Below are 25,835 nucleotides of genomic sequence, written 5' to 3'. Positions count from 1 at the left end.
ACACTCAGAATCATAGGAGAACCTCAATAATAAAGTATACAAAATAAAGTGGTAATAAGATTTCATTTTGCTTCTATTAAATTAATTAAATATTTAAAACATATTCATTGCTGGAGGGGGTGTAGTAAAACTGGTCCACACCAGACATTGCTGATAGCAATGCAAAACAGCAATTCCAGGCCAATCCATTCAAAATATTCATATGATTCAGTGATTTGCATTATACAAAAGAAGGACAATGTTTTACACTTGTTTAATACAAAATTAATATAAGAATATTTATATGCTGGCAGCCTCCTAAATATCTAGTAGGGGTGGTTGGTGGTTAGGTAAAATATGTTGTACCCACTTAATGAGTATAAAGGCCCAGTCGAGATATGCAAATAATGCAATGTTAAGAGGCACAAGCAGCTCTGTCGAGGCAGGGGGAGAGTCAGAATTGTAAATGCAGTTCCTTCTGTTATTGGAAGTTGCATTAATGTTTCCATGATGGGTTTCTTTTTTCTTTTTCTTTCTTTCTTTCCTAAATAAAAATGTGAAATAAATTGCAGGCAAGGTTCATTTCCTTTTAGTTATTTGTAGGAGGATACAAAATTAAGCATTTACAGTATCTCGTTTTTTAAACCTTTTTATTTATGCTTGGCTGGACTTGGCCAGACTGGTCAGTGATTTTCTTCTACGCAGTATTGAGTTACACCCACCCACTAGGCCAAGGGGGAAAATTCTCAGGGTTTGAAGGCAATTTATTGGAATGATGAAGGAGAGCAAGAGGAAGAACAGATTTTCAGAGAAAGGTAAGAAAGTCCTTGAGCCATCCCAAAGGAAGCCAGGTTTGGCAACAGGGCACCGATTCTGGGGCTCCGTTCACATTTTCTTCTCTGTACTGGGGGTGCACTTAACAGAATACAACCCAATGGTGCTTTATAACGCCAAGTACCTACTGATGCCCTACTGTGGTAGACATGGTTTTGCCTACCCGTGGCACTCTCCACTTCTTCCTTGCTGAGTTACTGGTTCCAAACAACAGAACCAATTCAAGCTCGTTTAAGCCAGAAAAGAATTTATTTAGGCACATAAGGAACTCACAGAATCCCACAGAGCGCTAGAAAATCAGGTTTAAAAGCTATATAACCTGGAACAGTACCCAAATTATGCCACCAAACTGCACCCATGGAGACCTGCGGCCACTGCCACCTATAAGGTGGGTGCTATGTGCAGAATGGTACTGCACAGTTATCTCTGAAAACTACACGATTTTTCTGCAATGCTCCTCCACCTTCTTCACTGGAAAAAGGATTTTGCCTGGCACTTAATTCCTTAACTTTGCTCTATTCTAAATTTCAGTCTTACGTAGATATGTCTGATTAGTGGAGTCCAGGCAACATACCTGCAGCCGAACATACCTGCCTGCTGGTGAGTTTTACTTCCATCCTGGGTGTATCCAGGCCTCATAATGTGGGAAATTTCTCAGTATAGGGAGCCACAAATATGACAAATGTCTACAAAAATTTACCCAACTTTGTCCAGGCGGACTATATATATATTTTGTTGTTGTTGTTGTTGTTGTTGTTGTTGTTAAGCCAGTTACAGAAATTCCATTTTCCTTGATGCAAAAAAAGGCATGTGACCCAATTCTAACCAGTAAGGTACAAAGAGACATCTGCTGAGGGACTTCTGAGAAAAGTTTCTTAGCTCTTAAAAAGAGACACAAGGACACAATAGTCCCCTTGTTCTGCCTCTGGATGATGGTGTGTGGGGCTTTGAAGCCTAGAGCTGCTCTAGCCATCTAGTGACTGACACAATTAAAATGGCAGAGCAGAAAGATGGAATTCATCTAAATTCTCGATAGCATTACTTTGCTACTGACTCAACCAACTCATCTCATCTCCACATTATTTGTTAGGTGAAAAATACTTTTCCATATTATTTAAATCAATGGAATTCAGGTTATCTTTGCAGCCAAAGGACCCTGAGTTATGTTATGTCTGAGATAAACAGGAGCATAGGCATGACTCTTTCCCTCAAGACTTTACATCTCCGACCAAGTGACTCAAGGATAGAAGATAGCAATGGGTGCTCATTCATTCCAGAAAACCCCCACTCCAGCCCTACTACCTGGCCAGGTCAGCTGAGTTGTTCTGACTGTCTGGTTGCCCAAAGCTGCCCTGGAGGAAGATCTGTTCTGTTTCTAAAGCCACCATGTTCCCAGGAAATAAGAGATTTCAAAACTCTTGGTAGCCTGGCCAGAGACATTCCAGGGTGAAAGCTTACACACTTGAAGAAAATCTAAATTAGAACCTTGTGAAAAGTCAGTTCTACAGTTCTACTTCTTTCTCTAAGGATTGCTTCAGTGAATTTTTATGGAGATTTTCTTTATACATGGAACCCATTTATTTCTTCTTCTTGCCCTCACCCCCAAATTGGGGTTTTTAAATTATGAAATAAAAAGGCTGGCATAAAACAGGCTGCAAAACATAGATTCATCAAGAAGTTTTTACCGATGAATCAACTATTCATGAAACACTTATGTTTATAAATTTCAGAAAATATTGGTATCCCAGATCTTTGCTTGTTGGGGACTTGACAATTATTTGAAGTATTTTTTTTTGAAGTGTCTTATTTCCAGGAACTGTTATAATGAGTACCATGTGACATCAAAGGGTAAGAGAAATAAATATTGAGCATGTGGAGGAAAAAGAAAAACATTTCATTCCTTCATTTGGAACTTTTTACTTACATAAACATTTTCCAATTGTGGTAAAATACATATAAAATTTAACATACTAACCATTTTTAAGTGTCTAGCAGAATTTTAGAAATTAGACAATTTAATGTTTTGGGTTTATCAGACATATTCTCATGCAGTTTGCTGGCATGAAGACTTGTGAATTTTCTAATGAAATCAAATTTTTGAAGCTGTTCTCTGAGGAAATGTTAGTTATAACGCTCAATACACTTCCTTGTGGGGTTTCAGCTTTCTCGCTTCTATTTCTGAACGTTGAAACAAATGAAGATGATCCAAGAAATAAAGAGAAGCACATTCCTGGTGAAAGCCACTTAATTTCTCATTTTTAACCTCCAACTAATTAAAAATACTAGATAATGTTCAGTGGATCTTGCTATAATCGAAAGGGATTACCTATCGATTATTATATTTTTAAAACTTTATTATGGAAAATTTCCAACGTAGACAAAGCAAACAGAACAATACATGAGCCCCCGTGTACCCAACCCCCAGCTTCAATAATTGTCAGTGTTGGGACGCCTAGGGGGGCTCAGCAGTTGAGCATCTGCCTTTGGTTTAGGACGTGATCCTGGAGTCCTGGGATCCAGTCCTACGTCGGGCTCCTGCATGGAGCCTGCTTCTCCCTCTGCCTGTGTCTCTGCCTCTCTTTCTCTCTCTGTCTCTCATGAATAAATGAATAAAATCTTTTAAAAAATAATTGTCAGTGTTCTGCCATTATGGTTTCAGCTGCATCTTCAACACCCTCCCCTACACCCAGTTAGTATAATTGTTGCTGTTGGTTCCTTTAGGTCATCTCTACATATTAAAATACACAAAGGTCAAATGTACAATTTTGACAAATGAATACTCTCACACAACCTGCACCCCTTTCCCAATGTAGAACATTTTCATCCCCCAGAACGTTCCCTCATGTCTCCTCCTAGTCATTCGGAGATAGCCACCTGTTTGATTTTTTTCACTTCTGGTTATTTTTGTCTGTTCTAGGATTCTACATAAATGCAATCATATTCTTTTGAGTTTGCCTTCTTTTGTTCAGCACAATTTTGTGAGGCTCTTGCATATTTTTGAGTAACTCTTTATTATTGTTGAGCAGTATTCTCCTGTGGGAATATGGTTTTTATGGTGGAAGAATCACTGTAAGAAGGTTCTTACTATCTGATTGTGGACACTGACTTGCTTCCAGCTTTTGGCTGTTGTGGAGAAGGCTGCTATGAACATTCTCGTACAAATGTTTGTGTGTGTGTTGTGTGTACGTGTATGTAAAGTTTTCATTTCTTTTGGATAAATAAATACCTAGGAATGGAATTTTTGAGTAAAGGTGCAGTTCTATGTTAATTGTATGACACCGCCAAGCCATTTTCCAAGTGGTTGTACCATTTTATAGTCCAACACATACATCCAACATTATACATTAACACATGAGAATTCCAGTTACGCCATATCCTTGCTAACATTTAGCTTTATCAATCTTTTAAATGTTAGTCATTCTGATGGATATGGATGGTATTTCATTGTGGTTTTAATTTCCATTTCCCTGATGACTAATGAGGTTAAGCACTTTTTCATATGTTATTGGTTAGTTGTGTGTCTTCATTTGTGAAGTGTCTGTCCAAGTACTTTTCTTTTTAATAAACCGAGTTGTTCATTTTTTAAATTATGGAGTTGTAGGGATTCTTTTATATATTCGGATGCAAGACCTTTGTCAGAACATGTTTATGAATATTTTCTAGTCTGTGCTTTGTCTATTTACTTCATTAATGATGTCTTTTGACAAGCAGAATATTTTAATTTTGATGAAGACTAATTTGTTAATTATTTTCTCTCATGGTTATTATTTTCTGTGTCCTATCTGAGCATTTTTTTGCCAAATCCGAGGGTGTAAAGATATTATCTTGTGTTTTCTTGTACATGATTTTTTATTTTAGCGTATATATATATATATAGTCCATCTCAAACCAATAATTGTGTATTATGTGAGGTGAAGGTTCATTCCTCAAATGTGCATATCCAATTGTTCCAGCACCATTTTGAAAATACTATCCTTTTCTCATTGAGTTACTTTGGCACCTTTCTGAAAAATCAGTAGACTGAATATGTGGGACTCTATTTCCAGATTCTATTTTGTTTCATTCATTGCTATGACTATCTCTATGCTAATACCACACTGTCTTTATTACAGTACTTTTATAAGGTATGTCTTTTATAGTAACTCTATTAGCTTCTAATGCTGCTGTAACAGATTACTATAAACTTAGTGGCTTAAAACACAAATTTAGTCTCAAAGTTCTGGAGGTTAGAAGTCTGAGGTGAGTGTCAAGGGGGTAAAGTCAAGATGTTGTCTGGGCTGGTTCCTTCTGGAGGCTCCAGGGGTGAATCTTTTGGATTCACCTCTTTTGGCTTCCAAAGGTTGTCAGCATTCTTTGGCTCATGGCTATGTCATTCTCATCTCTGTTTTTGTTATGATATCACCTTCTCTGACTCTAATCCTATTGCCCCTCTTATACAAACTCTCGTATTCATCCTGCCAGAGTAATCCACAATATTTTCCCATCTCAACATTCTTAATTCATCTGCAAAGACTCTTTGGCCAAATAAGGTAGTATATTCACAGGTTCCGGAGATTAGGACATGAACCAGTTCAACCTACCACAGTAGTCCAGTCCTTCGTTCTTATGCAAGAACATTTTGGCTATTTTAGGTCTTTTTGCATTTTTATAAATGTTTTAGAATCATTTGTCAATTTATATAACAAAAGCAGAATCCTGCTGGGATTATAGTTGAGAGTCATTGGATCTATTCATTAATTTTGAGGAAATAGACATCTTAAAAATATTACATCACCCAGTATAGGAACATAGAATAACTTTCTGTTCATTTAAGTGTCACTTAATTTCCCTCAGTAATGTTTCAGAGTTTTCAGTGCAGAGGTTCTGTACCCATATAGAAGGTCTTTTACTAAATTTAGTTCTAAAATAATTTATAATTTGTTACCATTATAAATGAAATAATTTTGGGTTTTCATTGTATTGTCCAATTATTTTCTGCTAGTATATAGAAATTATCTTTGTTTATAGATTTTTATAAACATCTACAAATAGAGATAGTTTTGCTTCTTCTTTTCCTTATGTTTATAACTTGAATTTCATATCTTGCCTTATAATGATGGCTAACACCTCCAGCAAAATGTTGACTAGAAATGGCAAAAGCAGATATTCCCCAATCTTAGAAAAAAGTATTCATCTTTACAACAATAGATATGGTATCAGTTGTAGGATTTTCAGAGAGAGCATTTATCAGATTGAGGATGTTCTCTTGCATTTCAAGTTTTCAGAGTTGTTTTTTAAATCATGAATGAGAGTTGAGTTCTGTCAAATGTCTTTTCTATTGATCATCTTTTTGTTATTCTGTTACTACAGAGGAATACATTTATTGAAATCTTAAATGGTAACCAATCTTGCATTCTTTGGATAAAACTTTGTCAGGATGCATTCGGTTAAGAGTTCAACTCTTGGGGCACCTGGGTGGCTCAGTGGTTGAGCATCTGCCTTTGGCTCAGGTCATGATCCCAGGGTCCTGGAATCAAGTCCTGAGACAGTCTCCCCATGGTGAGCCTGCTTTTCCTTTGTCCATGTCTTTGCCTCTCTCTCTCTGTGTCTCCTATGAATAAATAAAATCTCAAAAAAAAAAAAAAAAAGAGTCCAAATCTTGTTTTCAACTCAGGGCATGATCTCAGGGTTGTAAGTTGTAAGATTAAGCCCTGCACTGAGCTCTGTGCTGGGCATGAAGCCTTCTTATGATTCTCTCTCACTCCCTCTGGCCCCCTCCTCCCTCTATTACAAAAAAAAAAAAGAATTCTTGTGTCTAATATTCATGAGGTATATTGATCTTTAATTTTCTTTTCTGTTAATGCCTTTGTCAGATTTTGGTATCAGGGTTATGCTGGCCTCATAAAATTGTATTTTTCCACTTATTTTTTAAAGGATATTGTATGAAGTTGTATTATTATTTTCACTAAATGTTTGATAGAATTTACCAGTTTATATCTTCTTTCAATTCTTTAAAGATTATATTCCATTGTCTTCTAGCTTTTCTTCTTTCTTAGTATAGGAAAATGTAATTTGTATTATTGTTCCCCTGCGTGAAATGTTTTGTTCTATTCTGGAAACTTCTAAAACTTTTTTTAAATCTTTGGATTCCATGAGTTTTTGTATAATGTGCCTAGATATGGTTTTCTATCCCACTAGGCATATATTTATTCCACTTAGAGTTTATTCAGCTTCCTAGATCTGTAATTTTAGATTTTTAACTAAGTTGGGAAGTTTTTGACTTTAACTTCTTCAGGTATTTTTTTCTTCTTCATTCTCTCTCCTTTCCTTCTGGGACTCCAATGGTATACTAGATGATTTGATAGTATCCTACAAGTCTAAGACTTTGTTTTCCTTCAATTTTTTTTCTCTCTGCTCTTCAGAGTAGATCACTATTGAATTATCTTTAAGTTATTGACTCGTTTTTCTGCCAACTCCAATCTAGTGTTAAAGCCATTGAGTGAATTTATTATTTTAATTTATGTGTTTCTGCTTTTTAATAATTTCCACGTGTTTAATTTGTACAGCTTATTTATCTGCTGAGTTTCCCCCATCTGTTCACTTACCATGTATTATTTCCATTCACTCCTTGAACATAGTTATAATAGCTGCTTTAAAGTCCTTGTCTACTATTGCAACTTCTCAGCATTAGAATTTATTAACTTTTTTTTCTTAAGTATGGGTCACAAATTCCTATTTCTGTCATATCTAGTGACTTTAAAAAATGCATGTGGATATTGTAAATGATTCAGTGTGAGGACTCTGGATTCTTTTATGTTACTCTAAAGAGTAATTTTTGTCTTAGCAAATATTTAATATTATTGAACTCAAACTTTAAGCTTTATTTTCCCTGTGATGGGAAGCAGCTGAAATATAGGTTGTTAATTTTGTTTCTAGCTGCTGTTTTTCCATCAGGGCTCTGGATCTCTTCACAAGTGCATCATCCAATGGTCAGTCTAAGATTTTCTTTTTTTGCAGATTTTTTCTTATTTACTGACTCTGGGCCTCCTTCTCTTCCTAAATCTTTTCTCTTCCCCAAACTCTGCCATCTGACTCTTCAACTCAGTGTGATTGGATTTCTGCTGCACCTGGAAGAAGGCTGCACACAGATTGAAAGTTATCTAAAGCAAAAAACTCCTGCATGGGGTGCCTGGGTGGCTCAGTCAGTTCAATATCTTTCTTTGGCTAAGGTCATAATCCCAGGGGTCCTGGGGTCGAGCCCTATGATGGGCTCCCTGCTCAGGAGGGAGCTTGCTTCCTCCTCCCCCTCAGCCCCTCTCCCCACTCATGCTCTCTCTAATTCTCTCAAATAAATAAATCTGTGGGGAAAAAAAAGCTGCTACCAAAAAAAAAAAAATATATATATATATATATCACCAGGGTAGATTCTTTTCTAGTTTCTTTCCGCTTTGGTAATTCTTCAGTGCTTTTTTTTTTTAAGATTTTATTTATTTATTCATGAGAGACTGGAGAGGCAGAGACATAGGCAGAGGGGGAAGCAGGCTCCCCATGGGGAACCCGACATGGGATTCAATCCCAGGACCACAGGATCATGACCGGAGCCAAAGGCAGACACTCAACCACTGAGCCACCCAGGCACCCTTCTTCAGTGCTTTCTAATAGTCATGTCTATAATTTTTTTTTTCTCCCAGATAACACTAGTATTTGGGAAGGCTTATCTAACCAATGTACTCCGTCACTGTTAGATATGATTTTTAAATACGTTCAAAATAAGGGGCGCCTGGGTGGCTTTGTTAGTTAAGTGTCTGCCTTTGGCTCAGGTCATGATCTCAGGATCCTGGGATTGAGCCCCACGCTGGGCTCTCTGCTCAGCAGGAAGTGTGCTTCTCCCTCTCCCACTCCCTCTGCTCTCTCTCTCTCTCGAATAAATAAATAAATTCTTTTAAAAAATACGTTTGGAATAAAAAGAACAAAACAGAAGTATCAAAATTCAAGATTCAAGATAACTACAAAGCTATAGTAATTAAAACAGTATGGTACTGGCACAAAAATAGACACAAAGATCAATGAAACAGAATAGAAAGCCCAGAAATAAACCCACACTTATATAATCAATTAATCTTCAACAAAGAAGGCAAGACCATGCAACGAAAAAAAGACAGTGTCTTCAACAAACTGCATTGGGAAAACTAGACAGCTACATACAAAAAATTAAACTGGACCACTTTCTTATACCATACACAGAAATAAACTAAAAAATGGATTAAAGACCAAATATGTGAGAACTGAAAGCATAAAAATCCTAGAAGAGAGCACAGGAAGTAATTTCTCTGACATCAGCCCTAGCAGCATTTTTCTAGATACATCTCCTAAGGTAAGGGAAACAAAAACAAAATTAAACTATTGAGACTACATCGAAATAAAAAGCCTCTGCATAGCAAAGGAAACAATCAACAAAACTAAAAGAAAATCTACTGAATGGGAGAAGATATGTGCAAATTACATATCCAATAAGGGGTTAGTATCCAAAATACATGAAGAACTTACATAACTCAACACACCCCAAACCCAAATAATCCAATTTAAAATGAGCAGAAGACATGAATAGATGATTCTCCAAAGAAGATATCCAGATGGCCAATATAAACATGAAAAGATACTCCACATCACCAACCATCAGGGAAATATAAATCAAAACCACATGATATATCACCTCATATCTATCAGAATGGCTAAAATGAAAACACAAGAAACAACCGATACTGGCAAGGATGTGGAGAAAAAGGAGCACTTGTGTACTGTTGGTGGGAATGTAAACTGGTACAGCCACTGTCGAAGACATTATGGAGGTTCCTCAAAAAATTAAAAACAGAATTATCATACTATCTAGTAATTCCATTATTGAATATTTACCCAAAGACCATGAAAGCATTAATTCGAAAAGACATATGCACCCCTATGTTTATAGCAGCATTATTTACAATAGCCAAATTATGGAAGCAGCCCAAGTGTCCATCAGCAGATAAATGGAAAAAGAAGAGGTGATATGTACATATACTATAAGTAGATACAATGGAATATTACTCTGCCATAAAAAAGGAATGAAATCTTGTCATTTGCAACAACATGCTTGAATGTAGAGGGTATAATACTAAGTGAAATGAGCCAGAGGAAGACAAATACCGTATGATTTCATTTATATGTGGAATTTTAGAAACAAAACAAATGAACAAAACAGAGACAAACAAAAAATCAGACTCTTAAATATAGAAACAAACTGGTGGTTACCAGAGGGCGGGGAGGGGGATGATGGGTGAAATAGGTGAAGGGGATCAAGAGTATACTCACTGTGAAAAGCACCAAGTAATGTATAGAATTGTCAAATCACCATATTGTACACCTAAAACAAATATAACATTGTATGTTGATTATACTGGAATTTAAAAAATAATGAATACATAAAGTATGTTCAAAATATTGAGAATGTTTATTGAGAAGTTCAAAATTACCCAGATGCTCATATCTGGAACCTGGTTATATAGAGGACAACCTAAAGCAAAATTTGGATTTTGATATGAAAAAATACAAGGATATATGTATCTCCACAAGCTGCTGTCTCTTGATAATTGCTGCTGATAATCCCATTATAGGTCACATAGGACAAAGCAATCTGGGGAAGGTGGCACAGGCCACCTTGAGTGACAAGCAGTGGGTACCTCACATCTAGCCCCTTGGCACAAGTAACCTGCCCTCAGGGTTATAGCCAACACCAGTTGGAATGATTTATGTGGAAGTGGGACAGTGGAGTGATACACGAGCAGACACTGTAGGCTGTCCAGAAGCAGAGCAACTTTGGGAATGGTGTAAAGAAAAGTGCTTCAACTTTAAGGACATCCAATTTCAAGCATGTTAATTGGGTTTACATTCGCCAAAGGGCTGAGGGAGGGAGGATGAGTGATAGGAAAAGAGGGAAGAGAAAGTATTCCTATTACTTTCATGTCCAAGTTTCCTAAAATGACTTCTTTCACCATTCCCTTTATAAATTAAGATCAAAGCTTAGTGAGGTAACTGGTTTAAGTGACTCCAGTATGTGTCATGTACCACTAGGGCAAGAGTTGTAAATTTTTAGAAGTTGGAGGTCAAGTTGCTAAATCCTTTGCCTCTGATGGATGACAAAGTGGTCCCTACACTGTGCAAGAGACACAGAGATGGTGTCATTGTTTTAACATCTCTGATTCTGCTGTCTATACTCACCATCTATTAATCAATCAATCTTCTCGTCAGGTAATTAGAGTTTTAAGTGGGCTGAAAAGCCACTCTTAAAAAATGTTCTATTCCTGGGAGGCTTATATGTCAGTCGTGCACGTCATTGTATTAATTATTTTACTTCCATGGCTTTCCTCCTAATGGCTCTCTGAGAGAGACTGTGTCATCTTTTCTCCTCTTTGGGAAAGGAAGAGAGGCAGTTGGGGAGTCAGGGGCCCCCGGCAGAGGACCCTGAGAGAAGCACACCCACACCGGGGCTTTCAGCACCAGAGAATCTCCTAGTGTCTGGAGGGCAGAAAGAGGAGAGATGGCAACTGTTAAGAATATGTTCAAGACTCTTTGGCCCTTTTCAACTTCTCGAAAGGTGTCTTTCTGGTGTAATTCTCACTACTAGGACCCCTGCTGACAATCCTGCATGTGACAGCGACACTGCCACAGAGAATGACTTCTTTTGACCTTTCTCACCAGTTTTGTTGGGTTGACTCATGAAAAGATTGGGCACGGTGCTTAGAGAGAGCTGCACAGCAGGCTATTGGCCGCCTCTCTATCCTACAGTTTCAAACACAGTGGTTCACCATGGCAGGCACCAGAGCAACTAATCGAAATGGAGAAAACCACTGAGAAGTGGGGTGCAGTATTCTGCATCCAAACACTAAAGAATTAGGTTTGATTTTATTTTATTTTTTAAGATTTTATTTATTTATTCCTGAGAGACACAGAGAGAGAGAGAGAGGCAGAGACACAGGCAGAGGGAGAAGCAGGCTCCCAGTGGGGAGCCCCATGCGGGACTCCATCCCAGGACCCCAGGATCCTGAGTTGAGCCGAAGGCAGATGCTCAACCACTGAGCCACCAGGTGCCCCAAGAACTAGGTTTGATTTTGAAACACACTGTGAAATTCGTCACCAGTTGCGTTCCCTTCTTTGCTTTGGTCCCCAGGAAACTCAGATTCAAACTGAGAGGTTCAAGAATTTTTTTTAAGATTTTATTTATTTATTTGAGAGATTGAGAGAGAAAGAGAGAGAGAGGGGAGGGACAGTGGGACAACTCTGCACTGAGCCCGACTCAGGGCTTGATTCCATGACCCTGAAATCATGACCTGAGCTGAAACCAAGAGTCGACACTTAATCAACTGAGCTACCCAGGTGCCCCCCCGCCAATTTTTTTAAGTAGCCTGCATGCCCAGTGTGAAGCCCAAGGAGAGGCTGAGATGACCCTGAGATCAAGACCTGAGCTGAGATCAAGATTTGGATAGTCAATGGACTGAGCCACCCTGGCACTCGGACAAGTGCAAGAACTTTGAACATACACGTCTGTGTACTAACTTTATCCTTGTCTTTATCTTACTATTCCATCTTTTTTCTCCTTTTCCCCTATCTCTGTTAGTTTTTAGTTTGCTATATTGTGTATATTTGTATAAAGCCAACTTAGATCCTTTTGGGAGTAAGGTGGGGGAAATAAGTCCTCTTCAGATTGTCTTTTAATAGCCTGAGTATGCATTGTTATTTGGCACAAAGAACTAGAGCTTTTTGGTACACTTTGTCAAAGGAGTTACAGAGTAAGCCTGGCTTTTAAATAGGAAAACATTTTTAAACGTGCCCCGTAGTCTCTTGCCCAACTCAAAGCCCAGTCTCCTTTGGGTTTTTTGGTTCCTTCCTATTCAGATCAAATTGCTCTAGTAGCTTTTGAAAATTCTGATTTAACATCGTGCTCCAAGTTTATAAAGTGTAGACCAGCATCTCCCTAACTCTTTGAAAGTTAAAATTAGAGAAAATAAGAAAAATTGCAGAAACATTGTACTCCAGCATGCCAAAGTCATAAAAGCTTGCTTTGAAAAGCGATTAAAAGGTGGGCTTCTCTGGCAGGTTGTGGAACTCCGACCCCCTATGCCTTACACAATTAGCACAGACGGTTTCCATGAATTGTTGAGGTGCCACTTTCTTGATAATGTCCTTATAAAAAATTTGACCCACCACCAATCAACATGTATTTATCAAGAGTTAGCTACGTTCAAGATATTATTCTCGGCATCCCAGGAGTCACAAAGATAAGTAACGTCAGTTCTTGCCCTCCAAGAACCTATAGTGTAGGAGTTGCGAGGCAGTACAGGTGGAGAGGTAGACATAAAAATAAGTAAATACATATATTGCAAGATAGAAGCAGAGAGATGATAGGAAGACGGACAGCATTTGTGAATGTAGAAGAGAGGGTTTGGTTTGGGAACTGGAATGAGCACCGGCTTCATGGAAGAAGAAGTTTCATTATTTCCAGTTGGGGAGCAGAGAGGAAGGATCAACGAGGCCCACTGAGGCCTGCCCTTGAATTTAGGATTAGAGGCATTTACTCTCCATTTTGCCAGAAGTGGTGGGAAAGAATTTGCAACCAGAGAATTGTGTGTTTGACAGCAAAGAAATTTTCATTTCATTTTATTTACACCACAGACTTCCAGATTAGGTTTTGTGGTGGCTTATGACAAAACCATAAAACTACTTTAAAAAAAAAAAAAAAAAAAAAAGGAAAGAAAGAAATGGAATGAAAAGCCTAACTCCTAACTTACACTTCTGCAAACTGATACTGAACCAGTTTATTCTTGAGCCCTCATGGCCTTGTTTTGATTCTACACGGTATATAAATAACTTGAATCATGGACAGAAGTAACCAGAAGTCAAATAGCACGTTGGGGGGGGGGGGTGGGGGCAGCTCCCCTTAGCTAAGCAACCTGACATTTTAACCTGCCTGCCTTCATTTGGACTGCTGGGGTCCACCTCCAAGAAGAGGGCTGGCCTTCCAACAGGATTGTTACACAACAAGCCTCCTTTGATTTTAAAGAATTCTTTCTCTGACTTGCAGCTTTCCTGACGCGACTGGATTCCCTGTCAGGACTAGCCCTTAAATTAAATTGGTTCCTTCACTTCTCTGGCCCCTAAAGTTAAGCAAACAATATGTTTCTAATTTCTCTTTGGGGTTCTCATTCTCCAGTCAGACTTTCTGCTCTAGTTATATTATTGATGTGGCATTTTATGTTCCCAGAATGCCTCCGCGGCTGTCCTATAAAATAAGACCTCTACTACCAAAAAGGATGATTTCAGTGACATTCCCGTCGCAGAGATTTTATTAGGAGGGGAAGTTAACAAAGAGGTAGAGGGGAGGTAAGGGGTAGGAAATAAAGCTGGGAGTTTCGTACAAAGAAATCATTAAATGTGATCTAAAGTGCCGTCACTTGTATGATGAGGTATGAATCTAGGAGTCTGGGCATCAAAGACCCGCAAGGCAGGGACAGGAAGGAGGTGGATCTGCCTTTAGGTCAAGAAGTGAAGGTGAGCATTCTCCTCTCATTGGCTTTTTTGGGATCAAACTCCATCCTACCTGGGCCACCCTTAGGCTCTGGCTCCTTATGCCAGGGTTCCCTAAGGGCCAACCAGTCACTGCACAGGCCTAGGACAATTCCAGGAGCACTTATTGACCTAGGGCCATTGCCCCTAACATGGAACATCTCCCCTCCTACCTACTGAGACCTAAAACCCCATTAAGGAGAGAAAAAGCCTTTCATTTCATTTAATCATAGAAGGCTTAAAAATGCAAATCCTGCAGTTGACTCTTCTTCTTCTTCCTCTTCTTCCTCTTCTTCTCCTTCTTCTCCTTCTTCTTCTTCTCCTCCTTCTTCTCCTCCTCCCCCTTCTTCTTTCTTCTTCTTCTTCTTCTTCTTCTTCTTCTTCTTCTTCTTCTTCTTCTTCTTCTTCTTCTTCTTCTTCTTTCTTCCTCTTCTTCCTCTCTAGATTTTATTTATTTACTTGAGAGAGAGAGAAAAACAGAGAGCACAGAGGGAGAAGGAGAAGCAGACTCTCCGCTGAGCCAGGAGCCCAACTCAAGGCCTGATCGCAGGACCCTGGGATCATGACGGAGCCAAAGGCAGATGCTTAAGCAACTGAGGCACCCAGGTGCCCCAGGGTTAACACTTCTTACCATCAAGCAGGATACCTTATCCTTCCCTCTAGCCAAGGTGGCAGCAGGGGACTGGAGACTCACCTGGGGGTGGGCCACCTACAGAGAGGAGGGAGCATTTGGAGAATGAAGAGTCAGCCTCTGAAGAGGGACCTGGAAGGCATCACAACTCTGGGGAATCACCTGGTTACCTTCCCTGGACCCAAGACAGAGCACGCCGTGCCTGGGGTTGGCCCAAGGAAGGCAGCGCCGGGGCACACGACCCCCTCTTTACTTGGTTACACAGATCCACCCACTCATCCTAGCTAGCCTTGTGTCATACGGGGGAGCATCTACGGGTTCCCAGTCATTCGCCAGTCATCTGATGGCAGGCTTCACTGGGTCGGCACAATTGGGGGTGTAGGTCCAGGCACTGCTGGCTGCTGTTTTCACACAGGAAACTCATCTCTTCGTCTTGATTTTGCCAGAGAAGCAGCAAGTGTACTTGGTGTGCAGGTGGATCTCAATTTTCTTAATCATTTTCCTGAGAGAGGTGCCCTAACCGGTCCTGGGCCTGTTGACAACTCAGGTACCCACCCCCGGTGCGTTCAGCTGTGTCTCTGCCAGCTGCCTGGGAGCCCCAGGAGGGAGGGACCCCCTGTTATTGTACTGTCGGCCAATCACTGTTTAAGTTGACTTCATCCCCAAGGACGTTTGGTAATTGATGGCATGAAATTTGCTATTTTAAAAAAACGGCTCATTGGCCAATCAGAGAGTGGTATTTCAGTCATTGACACATTAATAAACAGATACAGAAGGAAGCAGAAGGTGGGCACAGGGTGGGTGCAGGGTGCAGTCTGCGGAGCGGGTGGGGCTGGGGCGAGAACTCTTGGGGAGCAACGGGGCCACCCCCTGCCACCCTAGCAAAGGGTACTTCTCTCCCCCCAGCCTTGCTGCCTCACAAAGGAGAGGAGCTGCTTGCTTCACCAGAAGTCCCCTTGGCCATCACCGCACCCCTGTGGAGTGTGTATTGTTCCGGTGAGGCCGTGCCCAAGGCCCCTGCCTGAAGCCACGCCAGTGCTAAGGACAAGGATGGGGAGGAGGCCAGGCCCGTGAGACTGTGGAACCCACTCTCCTGGCCACCCCCAGGACCTCTGCTGTTCCCCCAGGGCCTGTGGAGGCGGCATGGCCACCTCTGGGAGGACGTCTCTGTCCTGTACCCCACCCCTAAGATGTTTAGCTCACAGGTAGAGAAGAGTCTAGCTTGTATCATCTTGAATATCCATCTGCTCCCCTGAGCCAGGAGACTTGCCAGGGCCCGAATACGGCTGGGGGCAAAGTCATTCTGCAGCCAGGGCTGTGGTGGGCAGCCTGACCAGGGCCCAGAGGGAGAGGGTGACAGGGACTCAAAGAGAGGAAGAGGACCCAGATCCATGGGGAGGGGCAGTGGGCCCCCAAATAGGTTGAGAAAGAATGGACCAGGAGTTTGTAGGCAGCTGAGACCAAGAGGACACCAAAGCAGCCCAACCATAGCTTGGAGGTCATGGAGAGTGTTCATACGTACAGACCAGCGTGAGACCAGGGGACCCTCCCCACCTCCAATGGCCATGACAGCCATAAAGCCTTTTCTGTCACCCCCTCCACTAAATACCTTCTAAGACAGGAGCAGAAGACAGAGGGGAAAAGTCCAGAAAACTGAGCAACTGAATCATGAAGGTGAAGGAGCCCTAAAGACAGTGTTTAAATCATTGCATCTAAGTCTTAAACTAGTCAGACTCAATCTGGCTTCTCTTTATCACCAACCAGTGTGTAGGGGCCTCGGGAGGACCGGGATAGACATTTTCTTTGCACATGTGAGTGCGGTAAGTAAATCAGAAGTCATTGCAATTGCTCCCTGGGTACCACCTAGGCCATACTTGGCAACCTCGTCCTGTTTGTTTTCCATAAACTATGTCACATGCCCCTTCTACAGGAGGCCCAGCGGACATCTGGGCCATGGTGTGGGTTGTCAGGCCTTCTTTGGTGCTGTCCACAGGACTTGGGGGGATGCCCGGCTCTCTCAGGGTCCTTGTGTTCCCCCCTTACCAAATTATATTTTCAGAACATGGTCTCATCTCGAGGCATGGAGGCCTCTGTGCTTACCTGCCACTTGGGGTTCCAGAGGGCGGAGGGTATAGAGCAACTCCAGGTTCAAAAGCACCAAGAATCCCAAACTTGGAGGTTCAGAGGCTTAGAGCTCATTTCCAACGCTCTCACTTGAAAAAGATGCAGGCAACTGAGGCTAACCAAGTGATAAGTCAAGACTTGAACCCAAGTTTAGTTGCTCCCTGTGCTTTGGGACAGAGCATGAGTGGGGAGGACCACATGGAAGAGACCGATTCTGCTCACCTTTTTTTAGTTCCCTGCAGGCCAGGGAACCTGCTTACAGTTCGTTTATTCTTTTTTTTTTTTTTTTTTTCCTTTAATCAAAATTTAAAATGAACTTTACAATGTTAATTAACCTTTCCCACTGTTTGGCATCTTCCTCGTCCCTGTGCTCTGTATTCCCCTGACAACAAATCATACCGTTTGCCTATTGATCAGCTGTAAATCAAACCTTTTATAGCCTATTAAATCACACCAGATCGACTAGGTTGGTTTCACAAAGTCAGCGTTTTGGACAAACATTGCTCCTTTCTGACTACCAGCCCTAGAGAGGAGACAAGAGTTCTCTGTGCAGAGCCCGCGGACATTCGAGAGCTGACCATATTGAAGGCTCCAAGCTAAATTTAGCCCGCCCAGCTGGTTGTCATTCCAGCAACTGAGTGTGGGCTTGCCAACAGCTGTATTTTAAACTGAGCCCCCAATTTCCCTCTCTTTGGCTTTGTTGTGTTCTACAGGATTTGGGTTTAGCTACCAAAACCATAAAGGGTTTCCTTGTGGGCTTTTAAGTAAGCTCACCCAGAGAGAGGAAGAGCGAACTACCTAGTGCTGACATGGGAATTTGTGGTTTTGGGGGCCTGTGCAGCCGGTTGGAGGACCTTCTCTGATCACCTGAGTTAAGACCGAGGAAGAAGGAAGGCCATGACTACAAATTCACACAACCAGAAAACCTACATTTTGCATGTCAATTATTCTTAATACCCTGAAAAAAGTTTTTTTAAAGGCCTACTGCTAGAGCGCCTGAGTGGCTCACTCAGTTGAGCATCCCATTCTTGGTTTTGGCTCAAGTCATGATCTCGGGGTCATGGGACCCAAGGCCGTGTGGGGCTCCCCATGCTGCAGGGAATCGGCTTGAAATTCTCTCCCTCTCCTCCCTCTGCACCCTCACCTCCGCTCTCGTGCGTGCGCTCTCTCTCTCAAATAAACAAATCTTTTTTAAAAAATAAAAACAAAATAAATAAAAAGGCTTACTGTTAAGAAACACTTCCTCAAATTTCAAAACTCTATGCTTATGTACAACACACTATACATAGCATGCCACCAGCTGGGTAAGGAAATAGGAAATATATGTTTGTATATGCAAATAATGTCTCCGGAAACATTCGCAAGGAACTGGCAGTCCTGGTTGCCTCTGGAAAGAAAAACTGACAGACTAAAGGCCAAAAGGGTCCCGTTAAATTTTTTTCCTGTGGGTATGGATTACTTACAGTTTCCATGCTTTAAAAATGTATTATTTGGACAGTGCGCTCTACCTTGACATGTAAAGTCACGGCTTCGTTATTCTGTTATTGCCACAGTGGTTTGTAACATAGCTTTTTCCAACTCAGAAACTCTGGGGAAGACCAGGCAAATGCCACAGATGTGTGAGCATGAACTTGTGGGTTCACACTGTGCACACACACGGACACACCTCGTATTTTTCAGGACGTCGTTGCACTAATGTAGGCTTTAAAAACAGAGTACTGAGCGAAAAAGCAAATATGTCCAAATTTAATAGTCCTTAATTCTGCATGGTGAGAATATGGGTCATGTCCATTTTCTTCTCTATCTTTCAACCCAGAGTTTTCTTTTAAAAATAGAGCCTGAGTCTGTGTCTTTAAAAAGCAGTGTCTTTTCAGAGCACCTGGGTGGCTCAGTTGGGTAAATATTTGACTCTCGATTTCAGCTCGGGTCTTGATCTTAGGGTCATGAGTTCAAGCCCTGCATTGGGCTCCATGCTGGTTGTGAAGATTACTTCAAAATAAATGGATGGATGGATGGATGAATGAATGAATACATAAATAAATAAATAAAATTTTAAAACCAGTGTCTCTTTAAAGCAGGAAGACAGTAAAGGAATCCACACAGCAGCAACTCACTAAGCATCGCTATTAAAAAGCACAGGATTTCTTTTCATTTCCACTTATTTGATGTCATTCAGGGGTAATTTGCTACTATCATTCAGATTTGCTACTATCTCACCCTTAGAGCTGCTCATTTCAGCTCAACAGATGCTTTTTTTTTTTTTTTTTTTTTTAGGATTGTATTTATTTATTTGAGACAGAGAAAGAGAGCATGAGCAGAGAGAGGGGCAGGCGAAGAGGGAGAAGCAGACTCCCTACGGAGCAGGGAGCCTGATGCGGGGCTCGATCCCAGGACCCCTAGATCATGACCTGAGCTGAAGGCAGACGCTTCACCAACTGAGCCACCCAGCTGCCCCTCAACAGATGCTTCTTGAAGGAGAATGTAGGGCTTGCAATGGGCCGGGTGATGCGGGTACCAAGATGAATGAGACCCAACATAGCTCTCTTCATGTGGGAAGTAATTATCCTTTCTCTAAGACTTTGCTGAAACAAGAAAACTTTTACATTGACTCTTAAGCTTTAAATAAAACACTTCTCAATCACCAGAGTTACATGTAGCCAAGAGCTTATGTTCTCCTCCTGAAGTCTACCCACACAGGATTATTATTTCTGCTACCGTCCTTGCTTAAAGCTAATTCAGGGAACCGAGAATGAAATTTCTTACCAAACTAACCAGAGCATCTTCTACTTACTTCAGCATTTTCACCTCTTGAGCAGTTGTGACTTCAAGGTCAAGGTATTGACTTTCAATAACTCCCTTTACACCCACTGGAACAGGGCTGACCGCCCAAAGGAGCTTGAAAAACACTGGCTGAGGTAGAGGAGGGCACAGGTGAGAGAGGTCTTGGCCCTTGAGAAGGCTTGATGAGAGCCCCTGGAAGCAGCAGGAGGTTTTTGGAGGTAGGGAGGGGACTTGAGGGCCTCCAAGTTGCTTCCAGAGAAGTTTCTGTGTTGCAACATCCCCAGTGAGGCAGCCTGGAAGGCCTGCAGCCACCTGACCCTGCATCATGGCGGACTCTTGGCCCTCACAGAGCCAGGCCAACCTGGGAACCTCCACACTTACCTTGGAATAGCTGGCGAAGCAGAAACGTGGAAGTAGGAAATAGAAAAAGGACTCTGAGTCACTTGAGTTTTTTCTTACCAGCACCATAAAGACTCTTGATCCTGACCTTTAAACACACCTTTTTAATACACACCTGACCCTGAATTGTCGGAATACCCAAACCTGGGTCAACCCCTCCCTCCATTAGTTTTCAGACTGAAAATAGGGCACCATCTATTGCTCAAGCACGTCTCGTCATTGCCAATTGGCTCCAGAGCAAATCCACACTTTCTAATCCAGCTGGCCCCGTGGCGCTCTTCAGGAGCCACCGACCTACAAACTCCCTTTGCCTGTCACATACATTCCCCCGCCCCCCCATTTTGGCCTTTTCTCTCTCCAGGGGTGACATCATCTCTTTTTTCACTAGAAGAGGGGCCCTCTATTTTGTTTTCGCTTCCTCAGTTTTCCTTCTTTGTATTCAAAAATACATTTCACCCGCTTCTCCTTGTCACAGACGGACTCTAGAACGGCTCCCAATAATCCTTTCCACCTGATACTCAGACCCTCGTGAAATTACCTTCCCCTAAGCGTGGGTGGGACCTGTGACTTGTTTCCAACTGGTGGAATATGGCAAAGGGGATGTCACTTCTGTGGTCACATTACTTCACGCCGTGACTTCCTTCTTGCCTGCAGACTCTCCTTTGCAGGGAGTTCTCCACTGTATGGAGAGGCCCGCGTGGCCAGGAACCGAGGGCAGCCTCCAGTGACAGCCAGCATGAAAGGGAGGCCCTCAGTCTCGGTCCACAGGGAACCGAATGTCGTCAACAGCCGTGGAAGCTGGGAAGTTTCGGGAGAGACCCTGAAATAGAGGACATGCCCAGATTCCTGACCCAAGGAAACCATGGGATAATAAATGTGTGTTGTTCTAAGTTGCCATGTTTGTGGTAATTTGTTACGCAGCAGAAGATAACTAATACACTCCTTCCCTCCTTTCTCAAAATCATGAATGCGTCCCCAGTTCCTTCCTGGCCATCCCAGTTCCTTCCCCAGTCCTGCAACCCATCCCCATCTGCCCTTGATCCTACTCCTCTCTCTCTCTCTCTCTCTCTAAGGTTATTTGTCCACCTTCTGAGTTATTTAAATTCACATCTCCACCCATGCTGTCCCCTCACACCCACAGTGGAGATTAGCTCACAACCCTGCTGATCACTGAAATTAAGGCCACTGGACTCAGGGTACGTAAGGGCTGGCCTGACACATCCACTGTTTCCCCAGTCCACGTGTGTTCCTCCCTTCCCAAACCCCCAATACCCCTTCCTCCATTCTACCTTTCAGCTGATTATCTTGTTTCTGATTTCCCAGGGGGAAAAAGAAGCAATCGGTAGAGGGGCACTTGGGTGGCTCAGTGGTTGAGCATCTGCCTTTGGCCCAGAGCATGATGCTGGGGTCCTGGGATCGAGTCCCACGTCGGGCTCCCTGCAGGGAACCTGCTTCTCCCTCTCCCTGTGTCTCTGCCTCTCTCTGTCTCTCATGAATAAATAAATAAAATCTTTACAAAAAGAAAAGAAACAATGGGTAGAGAATACCCACATTTAACCATTCCTGCCACTGCTTCTGCCAACTTACCTTCACCTGGGACCACATGCATTGCTCCCCTTTTGCTTCTCCCAACTAGGGATGGAGACCTCCTCTAAGAGCAGCCCCTCTCTGTACAACAGATCCCACGCACTTGCATCTCCCCACGTCCCTAGCACCGACATCCCCATTAGCTCTCTTGCATCACCAGTTTGTCCCTCTCCAATGGGTTCTTTCCATCAGTACACAAATCCCTATCATTTCTCTCACCTTAAGAAAAAGCAAAAAAGGAAGAAAATACTGTCTTGGTCTCACATCTCTCTCTAGCTGCCATTCCATGCTTCCTACTCATCTCTGCAGCAAAATTCCTCCCAGAAGCTGTTTAAATGCCCTGTCTCTCACTCCTCTCTTCTCATTCTCTTTTGAACCTCCTTTGGTCAGGCTTCTCCACCCCCTCCCCCAATCCGCTCCATTGCTCCCCTCTGATCACCAATGACCTCCCCCTGGCTAAGTCAGCCCACACTTCTCAGCTTCCTCTCACTTGACACTGTGGCAGCAAATCCTCCTCTTTGAAACACTTTCTTCTCTTATCCTGGGGGCCTCTGGCTCTCCTCCCCCATTGCTGACTATCTTCCCCTCCCTTGTTGGTTGATCTTTTTCTTCCCTGCTGTCAGTGCTGGGGGCTCCAGAGCTCAGTGCCCAGATTCCCTTTCCCGCGGTAGTTATTTCCCAGCTGATCTTCTCCATGCTCGCAACTTAAATACTTCTCCCCTGCAGAAAACTCTCAAATGATTGTCCCCAGCCTGGCCGACTCCCCTGAGCTCCAGGCTCACGTTTCCAATGGCCTACTCCACATCTCCACTTGGATGTCTAAGGCCATCTCAGAGTCATCCCATCTACAACACAACCTCTAACTTCCAACCCCAAACTGCTCTTCCTGCATTCAGTAACTCCATCATTCACGTTGCTAAGGCCAAACACCGTGGAGTCATCCCTGATTCCTCTCTTCTCTCATAGGCCGCATCGAATCCGTGAGTAGATCATGCTGGCTGCACTTGCAAACTACGCCCAGGATCCAACCTCTCGTCACCTCCTCCTCTTCCACCATGCCAGTCCGAGCCACGCATCACCTCGTACTGCAACAACTTCCTTCACGTTCACCCAGCTTCTACCCTTGCTCTTTACCCCGCTGTTCTCAATGTACTAACTACGCTGCTCAGTTTCCAACACAAGTCAGGTTATGTTATTCCTCTAACGAAATTTCAGGAGCTTCCCACATCACTTGAAATAAAAGTTGAAATGCCTTCTACAGTCTGCCAATGAGGTCATATGTGACCTGTCCACCGCCCCTCTTCTACCGCTCATCATCTCTCTGAATTTTCCTACCATTGACGTCCCTACTCATTCTGCTCCAGCCACTTGCTATTCCTCTACACACAGGCATGTTATCCCCTCAAGGCCTCTGCCTTTTCTGTTCCCTCTATCTGGACTGTTCCCTCCAACAGTTATAGATACTTTATCATCTATAAGGTCTTATGCTCACATATCATGTCTTCAGCAAGGCCTACCCTGTTGAAAACTGCAACACCTCCCACCCAGTGTCCCCTTTCCCCTTCCATGTTTTACTTTTGTCTTTATCACTATAGGATACTCTCTATATTCTCCTTATTTATTTTGCTTTTGGTTGTCTGCCTCCTGCCATAAAACATAAACTGCTTGAGAGCAGAGACATTTTATTTTCTTGTTTAATTCTGTACCATGAATACCTGGCACATGGTAGGTGTTCAGTAAATACTTGTAGAATAAATGTTGTTGTTGGCCAATGTCTGCACTTGGGCTTACAGCGACAATGGGTGGCAGAGGGGGACTAGAGAGAAACCCAAAGCCCATGCTCCCTCTCTACATTCACTCGACTAATCACCTCTGTTTGGATGAGGCCCCCACATCTCTACCTCTGATCTCCAAATTCATATTTTCAGTTCTCATTTAACACATCAGTGAAAAACTCCAAATGCCCATATTCTGAGTTTGCGCTCCATGGAGTATGTCTTCGAGTTTCTGATCTCAGAAACCGTGCACCAATACTTGCCATTCGTCCTGTTATCCAGGTGAGAAGCCGACCGATTACACTCGTATAAACATGTGAGTACCCATCCCGCGCCACCCGGTAGGTCAGACCTAGTACCACAGGCAATGCACATAGCCCCTTCCTTCAAGGAGCCAAGTTTGATAAATAATCATTGTGATAGAGATCCTATTGTGTACAGGATGCTATTGCTCATTTTTCCAAAGTGGAAATACCTCTCTTTTTATGATTATTAAAATGGTATATGTTCAAAAAAAATAGTACATGTGCATTATAAACGATTTGATTAAAGAAATAAGTGAAATGGAAACTCTAAGTCATCTATAATCTCACATTTAAGTCAGAATTTGTTAAGTCTTGTTAACTCGAACTTGCTAACAAGTTGGTGTATATTCCTCAGACAGGTCTCTGTGCAGATTTAAAAATAACAAACACTTACTGAATTCTTATTATGGACTAGACACCATGCAATGTGCTTTAGAATGAACTCATTTTAACCTCACAAGGATCCTCTGAGGTAGGTACTATTATTATCCCCATTTTATAGACCAGGAAACTGAGATTTTGAAAGGTCAAACAAGATCCCATAGGTTGTAAGGTACCTATCAGTCAACGTAGGCTGAGTTACACCACGGCAACAGCGTCTTCAATATCTCAGTGGCTGACATTATAACAGGGGGTTGTTTCTTGCTGATGCTAATGAGCCTTGCCAATCATGTGTGGCTCTGCCCCATGCTGTCTTCATCCCAGGACACAGGCTGTCGGCCAGAGAGCATCTCCTATCTGGGACTTAGCTAATCATCAGAATACAGAGAAAAGAGAATATCATAGAAGCAAACGATGGCTCGTGAAATGTCTACTCACAAGGGGCATGCGTCACTTGGGCTCTGATTTCGTTAGCCTGAGCAGGTCACATGACCAGCCTGCTATCAATGAATGGGGAAGCAAAACCTTCCCCTGGGGAGAGACTGTAAATATTTCCAATAATAACACAATCCACTGAAAGTACTGGGCTTACGTTTTAATCCAGCCTGCCTTTAGAGCTTAAAAGCTCGACTGGTATGCATATATATATGTATTTTTTAACTCTAAAAGTCAGAATTCAATGCACATTGCCGCTTGACCGTGTTTATACACAGTCTGTATCAGACCGCGTGCTCTATGTGTTGATGGAGACTTAGAGCACTCCTTTTTAAAGGCAGCAGAGTTTCATATGGGAAATCTTCCACTCTGCCTATTGAAATCCTCTTTATCTCTAATCCAACTCCGAGACCTCGTCTGGGAAGGAATCATTGCCTCCAGAGCACTCCTGTTCATTTGGTTTATACTTCACTTTTGTCACGTATGTGTCTTGTCTTACAATTATTTGTATACGTGTCTGTTTCCTTTGCTAGATTTTGAGGCCTTAAAACAGAAATTTTGTCTATCTGGAGATAAAGATTTTTATCCTCCTGTGTCTGGGCATGCTCGACCGAGATGAGATCCTGTCCTGTCCTGTTGATTTTGCAATATTGTGGAATTAGGCTCTTTGCTATCTCCATCACTTTATTACCTAAACTGCTTCTTTTGTATTATTTAACATCAGGGGCCCCTGCAGAATTAATTCATGCGGAATTTGCTACTAAGGGGTCCTTGAATAGTTCTGCTTTCCATACTCGTTAAAAATTTCAGCAGCAATAACCACATGAGAGAACCAAAATGGTAAATAGATATTAATGTTATCAATACCTCCCTTCTCACTCTCAAAGGGAGAGCGGTGCAGGAGAAACACAATCCAAATATAACAATTGCTCTGAACTCCTCGTATCATTGCCACGCTGTGCCCTCTCCTCTCCACAGCAAAAGTTACTAAGTGAACTGTGGCTCATCTTTAAGAATAGAGCTATGGGG

At 42.2% G+C, this 25,835-nt stretch overlaps 1 long non-coding RNA gene across 1 annotated transcript; it reads left to right on the top strand.

Annotated features, from left to right (window-relative positions):
- Positions 1–697: 697 nt before the first annotated feature.
- Positions 698–21,196, top strand: LOC112658718 (uncharacterized). The gene is made up of 3 exons (XR_003135916.3): positions 698–794; positions 1,345–1,413; positions 20,978–21,196. It is a non-coding gene; the product is annotated as an uncharacterized LOC112658718 (long non-coding RNA).
- Positions 21,197–25,835: the final 4,639 nt, after the last annotated feature.

Source organism: Canis lupus, chromosome 12 (assembly GCF_003254725.2).
Source record: "Canis lupus dingo isolate Sandy chromosome 12, ASM325472v2, whole genome shotgun sequence".
NCBI classification, from domain to species: domain Eukaryota; kingdom Metazoa; phylum Chordata; class Mammalia; order Carnivora; family Canidae; genus Canis; species Canis lupus.
The sequence above is the reverse complement of the archived record's forward strand: the minus strand, read 5'-3'. Positions and strand labels throughout refer to the sequence as shown.